Raw genomic sequence first — 6,885 nt, 5'->3', positions numbered from 1 at the left:
TTAGGATCACATCAAGACACAGCGATTTATTATTATTTTTTTCTTTCATGTTCGCCGAAAAGAAAAACTGTGTGTATTTTCGCCTGTCGATGGGTAAGGGAGATAAATCAATGTTTAGAAAGATTGCGTGCGTTTCCGTCACCATTGCGATACAAATCAGTAGCTATTTTTTATGTAATAATAGCGATACAGGAGGTAAGTACATTTTAACGATGGTGAGAAGCGAGGGGAGGGGGGGGAGCAGAGGGAATGATGGGGAGAAGTGAGAGGAGTGATGGGAGAAGTGAGAGAAGTAATGATTTTTAAGAAAAAAGAGAAGGAAAGAATTATTGTTTGAAAATCGAATAAGGAAAGGAAGGAATAACGGAAGGGGGAATAAAGAAGGAAAGAGGAAAACAATGACTGAAAGAAAGTAAACGAATAAAAAGAGATAAAAGGGGAAAGGAGGAATTTGCAAGAGATCACGGTTTATTTTATTTATTTATGAAGAGTGGAGAAACAGGTGAGAAAAAATGCTTTGAAGAAATGGTGGGAGTAAGAAATAAAGAAAGGGAAAGAAAGAATATGATTGGAAGAGAAGTGCGTGGAGAGAGATAGAGAGGGAGAGAGAGGGTGAGAGAGGGGGAAATAAATTACAGAAAATGTATTTTTTGGGGAGAAATTAGGTTTTTGAAAAATAATAAAAATAAAAAATCAGAGACATGAGAAGGGGAGGAGGGGAATAGACGGAAGAAAGATGCAATGGAAATAGTACAGAACGGTCATAGGGGACAAAGAAAGAAAGAAACGCAAGGAAAGGAATAAAGAAAGAGAGATAAATAAGTAAAAAAAATAGAGAGGAAAAGAAATACGATACAGGCTATTTGGCAGGGTGGGGGAATAGTTAAAGGAGAAAGAAGTGACAGAAAGAAAGAAGGAGGCTTGGATTGACGTGGAAATTACCAAGCGATGATAACATGGCGAGAAAAAGCGTGAGAAAGAGTGTGTGAGTATGAGGGATAGATAAAGAAAAGAAAAAAAAGAGAGAGGGGGGTGTCTTCGTCTTTCTCCACTTTCTTTTTGTTTTGCCTCTTTCTATCTTTCTAATCTCTCTGTAACGAAAAAGAAGGAGAGGGAGTTATAGAGAGAGGGAAAAGAAGGGGAGAAGTAAACACATGTTAAAACTGAAAAAGATTGGATAGATTGGGAAATTGAAAAACATTAACAATATCGTAGAATAAAGCCACGGAAATAACTTTTTATTAGAAAAAAAAGACGAAAAAAAGACGGGGAAAAAGTAAATTTGTGAGTGGAATCACTTAAAAAGAAAGAACCAGCCAGAGAGAGAGAGAGAGAGAGAGAGAGAGAGGTGGGGGGAGAATGAAAGGGAGAGAAAGAGGTGAGAAAGCACGGGGTGGGAGTAGAAAAGTATCAGGAAACAAAACAAAAATATCGTGTAAAACGCAATAAATGGAAGTCAAAGAAGACGACGAAGTGGAAATGGAGAGAGAGAGAGAGAGAGAGAGAGAGAGAGAGAGAGAGAGAGAGAGAGAGACAGACAGACAGACAGACAGGCAGACAGACAGACAGACAGACAGACAGACAGGAAATCATGGTGAACTGGCTTTTACTTTCCTCTTTTCTTTTCAATTAAGTCTCCCTCTCTCCATAATTTATCTCATATATAATTAAATAATTGTGTGTGTGTGTGTGTCTGTGTGTGTGTGTGTGCGTGTGCGCGCAATGTTGCGAAATCGTCAACCGCACTTCTGAACTGTAATATTCCGGGTCACTACACGCAAACGATGTCAGTTCAGAAGTGCGGGTTGGGATTTCGCAACATCAGCTCTCTGCACAAACACATCGTATCTCCGAAAGTCTTTATAGTCTACTAACTATATCTGTTAATTCGCGTCTCTCTCTCTCTTCTCCCACCTCCCTCTCTCTATTCCGCTCTTTTCTCTAATCATAATAATAATCATAATGAATTGACCCGTATCTCCGAGTCTTGTTTGATTATTATTATTTTATTTATTTTTATTTTATTTATTTATATTTATTTGCTTTTTTTATCCAGCGTTCTGGTGAATGGAATATGCAAAATGAACGCACATACAACTTGTTGGCTTCGACAGTGTGGCACAGATACATTTTTTCCTTCTTCTTTTTTTAAACCCCTCTCCCTCTCTCCTCCCCTCGATTTATCCCCCCTTTTTCTCTCTCTCTTTTCTACTCCCCTTTCTGAGTGTGTTTCTATCTTTCTTTTAATTTCTTTCTTTTTTTCTCTTCCTTTTCTCGCTTGCAAGGATTTAGGTCAATTTTTTTTATCGACCTCTCTTCCTTTTTTCCCATTTTGTTCTTCTCTTTTCTTTCTTTCGATCGTTTACGTCTGTTTCTTTCTTTCTTTTTTCTTTCTTTCGTATCTCTTCTATTTCTTTCTTTCTTTCTTCTTTCTTTCTATCTTTGTATCTGCTTAGTGCTTGTCTCTCCTCCATTCTCTCTTTTCCTCTTTTCTCCTTTTCTATCATTTATGACTCTTACACATTTTTTTACTTCTCTTCCCTCTCTCTATCTTTTGCATTCGCCCCCTCTCTCTCTTTCTTCTATTTCCTCTTTTCTTCTCTATATTTTTCTTTGTTTTCTCCCTTTTTAACAATATATGTCTATCTTTTCCTTCTTTTTGATCACCCGTTCTCTTTCAGTCTATCCCCTTAATTCTTTTCCTCTCCTTTTTTCTTTTTCCTTTCCTTCTTTTTTCTCTTGTGTTTATCTCCCTTTCATGAAACCTTTTTTTAAGAGCCGCCGTGTTTGAGCGAAATAATAATAAAAAAAAAAAATGAGTTGCCGTCCCAGACATGAGCAATCGCAAAAAGCTACAGTTGAATTTCATTTTGTGCAATAATACACCGCATCCCAACCCTAACCCGAATACTCCCCACCCACTGACCGACACATATCCTTCCCCTCCGTCTCCCCGAGAGCTAAATATTGGCTGCTATATAGTTATTTATCTTTCTTTCCATAGCCTAGTGCAATTTTTCTCTTTCTTTTCCCCTCTTTCTTTCCCCCCTCCCTCTCTCTCTCTCACTCTCTTTCTCTCTTCGTTTCTCTTTTTTTCTCACAAACACATAGTCAGAATTTGTGTCTGTCAGTATGTCTGTCTGTCTGTCCATAATCTAATGTCTTTGCCTTGCAATATATATACTAAAGTCGATTGGAGCTAGCTCTCTCTCTCTCTCTCTCTCTCTCTCTCTCTCTCTCTCTCTCTTTCCGAGTCCGTGTGACGGAGTCTTATCTCTTTTTCCTTTTTTCCATCTCACCTCTCCCCGTCACATCTATATATACCTACATATCTATCTATCTCTATTTTTATTAACGAACGACTTCGTCTCTTACTGTTGTGGTTGTTTTTCGAGATTTTTTGGGGTCTTCAAAAAGAAGGGCGGTGCAGCCGTACTGCGGGGTGGGACAAGTTTACAGCTCGCGAGAAACAAGAAAAAAAAAATGTCCTGATTGCGTGGTAAGTACAAAGCATGATCTATATGTGATAATATGTAAAATTTGAAGTTTGAACGACAATGTCGGCAAACATCGTGCATATATGTGTCAGATTAGTTTACGACGACAAGCATTGCAATTTCTTCATATATATATATATATATATATATATATATATATATATATATATATATATATATATATATATTGTAACAATACTAACATTGCAACAACATGGATTAACTGCATGTTTATTTATTTATTGCATTTGTTTTGTTTGTTTGTTAGTTTTAACATACCAACATTGTCATGGCCCTGAGATCAGAGTGGAGTATCGCCCTGTTCGGTAACAAGAGGTCATACTCCCAGGCATTACCACATCCTCCTGGAGAGAAGGTTTTTTTTTTTTTTTCTTTATTGCCGGTCATCTGAGCTTTTGGGGAATGCCGATGAATCCCCGATCACAGGAGAACTTTTTTGTAGCTATCCAGAGTCCCTCTACCCCGCCTTTTTATTTTAGGGTTAGGGCTTCGGATTCCCCCATAACAAACGAACCTCGTGTCAAGGGTAAATAAATACCGACAATTGAAGTGCGGGTGTGTCTATAGCAAGCATCGTCCATATAATGTTATAGGAAGTGCGTGTTTTATAATAGCTCGACTTGGACTAAGAATAATACTACTGCTACTAATAATAATGCTATTTAATTTTATTCGTAAAAAAATCGAGGAGATATAAATAAATAGATAGATAGAGAGATAGTTAGGAGAGAGAGAGAGAGAGAGAGAGAGAGAGAGAGAGAGAGTATATTTTGTGCTCTTTTCTTAGTGTTAAGTGAATGGTGTTTGTTATGTTTAGTTCAATGTTTCGTAATTGTAATTACCAATAGCAAACATGTATATATGTGTGTGGTGTCCCTGGTGTTACAAGTTGTTGTTTAGTGTATTAAAGTAAAACGTGTAATTATATTGGCATAAAGTACACAATGAGCCTTTCTTTGCCATAAAAAAAATCAAATGCGTTTTGTTTTCCGAGGCATGCAAATGCATTAACAGTTATTGCGAGAACCAGATCGACATTAATAAATGGATCTCAAAAGCACGCGCGAGCGCGCGCACACACACACACACACACACACACACACACACACACACACACACTTATATATGTGTGTTTATGATAAACACTGCAAACCAGAGTGCTCAATTACATGTAGATTAAAGTTGGGATTATATACATTAGGTAGATCTTACATTTTCTTATGGAAACAGCCCGCAGGGCTAAAGATACCAAATGTCCCAAGTGTAGCAAGCACATAATCGTGTGTTAGTGTTACGTTACACTATCAGAAAATTGACTGGAGAATCGCTTACATTTGGTATCTTTGATCTTACGGGCTGGGTTTCCAGTATTTTCGGTGAAACCGCAGGCATCGATGGAAGATCAAATGAATGCATAGTGTCAATCGAAATATGTGTGTGTGTGTGTGTGTGTGTGCCGCTCAACATTGCTCCGTCGCAAAATACTCTTAAATATGATTTTTTAATTATTGCAGATTTCGTATTTATTATTATATTATATTGGACCCAATACTTAGTAATGATTTAAAAAGTAAAAATAAATAAATAAATAAAATAAAATAACTCGTGCGCAACCAGCGAGAATCGAAACCAAAACGTTTAGCTTACGATTTACTTTTTCCTTTGACGTTAATGCCTGAGCTATGAAGACGTTTGCTGCAAGGCTAAACATTAAAACATGAACCAATAACTATTATGTTACGCATGCATATTCGTAATACCGTCGTTCGACCTTCACCTGGCAAATTCCATATTTTTAATTTTCACACATTTGTACCGATTTCCCCCGGCTAAAATCCAAATGTAAAATTTCGTATAGGTCCGAATACCTTATATATTAAGTTTCATGTCTGTGGACCAAAAACTAACAAAGGGGTTTGGTAGGCAAAAGTTTTTAAACAAAAATATATACGCATACATGAATATATATAGAAAGAGGTTTGTGTTTACTATGAGCTTTTTACGCAAACATTACGCAAGTATAAATCATGTAGAATATCTGCATGAATATAATTACACGTAATAATTAACTAAAGATGATCATTCCATAAGAAAATCGAAAAAACTAATTGGGAATTAATTAAAATGAATGTTTAAAAGAATATGCGAATTAGCTAGATCTTTTGCAGATGAATGCAATTCCACGACCCATATATAAGAAAGTTGTATTTTCTTTTTAAATAAATAGAAAAAAGGGGTTTTAATATTAATATCAATATACACACACACACACACACACACACACACACACACACACACAAAATTATAGGGGCACAGATATACTAGATTGAGCTCTCTAGTAAAGACACAACAGACTTCAACGTAATGTAAAGGATAACTTTTCGTCAAAGAATTAAGCACCCCCGGCAGTCGATAATACAAATATGAACATATATGAGGATTATATTTTCCATTACTTCATTGCAATTGTGATAGCATAAGGGTAAGCGGTCTTGCCTGCTGACCAAAGTTCACGTTTCGAACGTTTCAAACGTCAACGTAAAGCACTTGTTCGTCTAGCCACATTGAAGAGCCGTCATACGGCGAAACAGCTCACTGCAGATGTCATATCCACATATATTTATATCGTAACTAATTTCACACAAAAAAAAATCATTATTACTGGTGTTATTAACAAACATACACGTCCTTGAAGATGACTAATGAAATAGTTAAAACAATGAGAACAAAAACATCGAGGCATCAATTGGACGTGTTCTTTATTTCATCGGAAAGAGAAGTAAAAAAAAACCAACAAAACAAAACAAAAAACAGCATTGATGAGAGCACACGAAAAGCTAGTGAAAGAAAGACTACAGAATCCATTGTCGATCCTATTCAACGAAACATGTCTAAAGGAAGGTGTTCTGTCTTAAATATATTTTGATACCATGAGCAAAGTTTCTTTCCTAAAACTGTTCGCCCGTGGAACATAATACCTCGGAGTTGCGTCCCACCTGACTATAACGTGGTCGTTTTCAGGTCCAATGTAAATAAGTTTGTGTTGAGTCGACCTCTCAAATAATCAAACCCCTACCCGAATTCTGCCATTAATGATTACGGCGGTGTTGTTTCAGTCAACTTGGCAATCTTTAATCCTTATCCTCTAGTGGTCTTTGGGCCTTGATAAGCGATGACTCCCTAGTACAAACAAAATTGATACCTGTGGTCAACTTATTTAATGCACGTGATGAGTCAAGTTAAAAAGTCAATACCGTATGGACATGTACTTTAATTTTAAAGTGGGTATTCAGGTGTTCATGTATAGAGAAAGCCATGGGAGGGGGGGGGGGTACGCCATATCAACCTAAAGTTAATGCACGAAGTA

General features: G+C 36.8%; 1 protein-coding gene across 2 annotated transcripts in view; it reads left to right on the top strand.

Annotated features, from left to right (window-relative positions):
• Window positions 1–2,209: 2,209 nt before the first annotated feature.
• LOC145242071 (uncharacterized) overlaps window positions 2,210–6,885 on the top strand; it is a 106,746-nt gene continuing 102,070 nt past the window's right edge. For both annotated transcript variants that reach the window (XM_080104978.1, XM_080104979.1), the window contains exon 1: window positions 2,210–3,499. The gene's annotated coding sequence lies outside the window, so the exon portion shown is untranslated. The remainder of the gene's footprint in view (window positions 3,500–6,885) is intronic.

This window comes from Euprymna scolopes, chromosome 21 (assembly GCF_053919585.1).
Source record: "Euprymna scolopes isolate OS-2025 chromosome 21, ASM5391958v1, whole genome shotgun sequence".
In the NCBI taxonomy this organism is placed as follows: domain Eukaryota; kingdom Metazoa; phylum Mollusca; class Cephalopoda; order Sepiida; family Sepiolidae; genus Euprymna; species Euprymna scolopes.
Note: the sequence above shows the minus strand (reverse complement) of the source record. Positions and strands in the feature narration are given on the sequence as shown.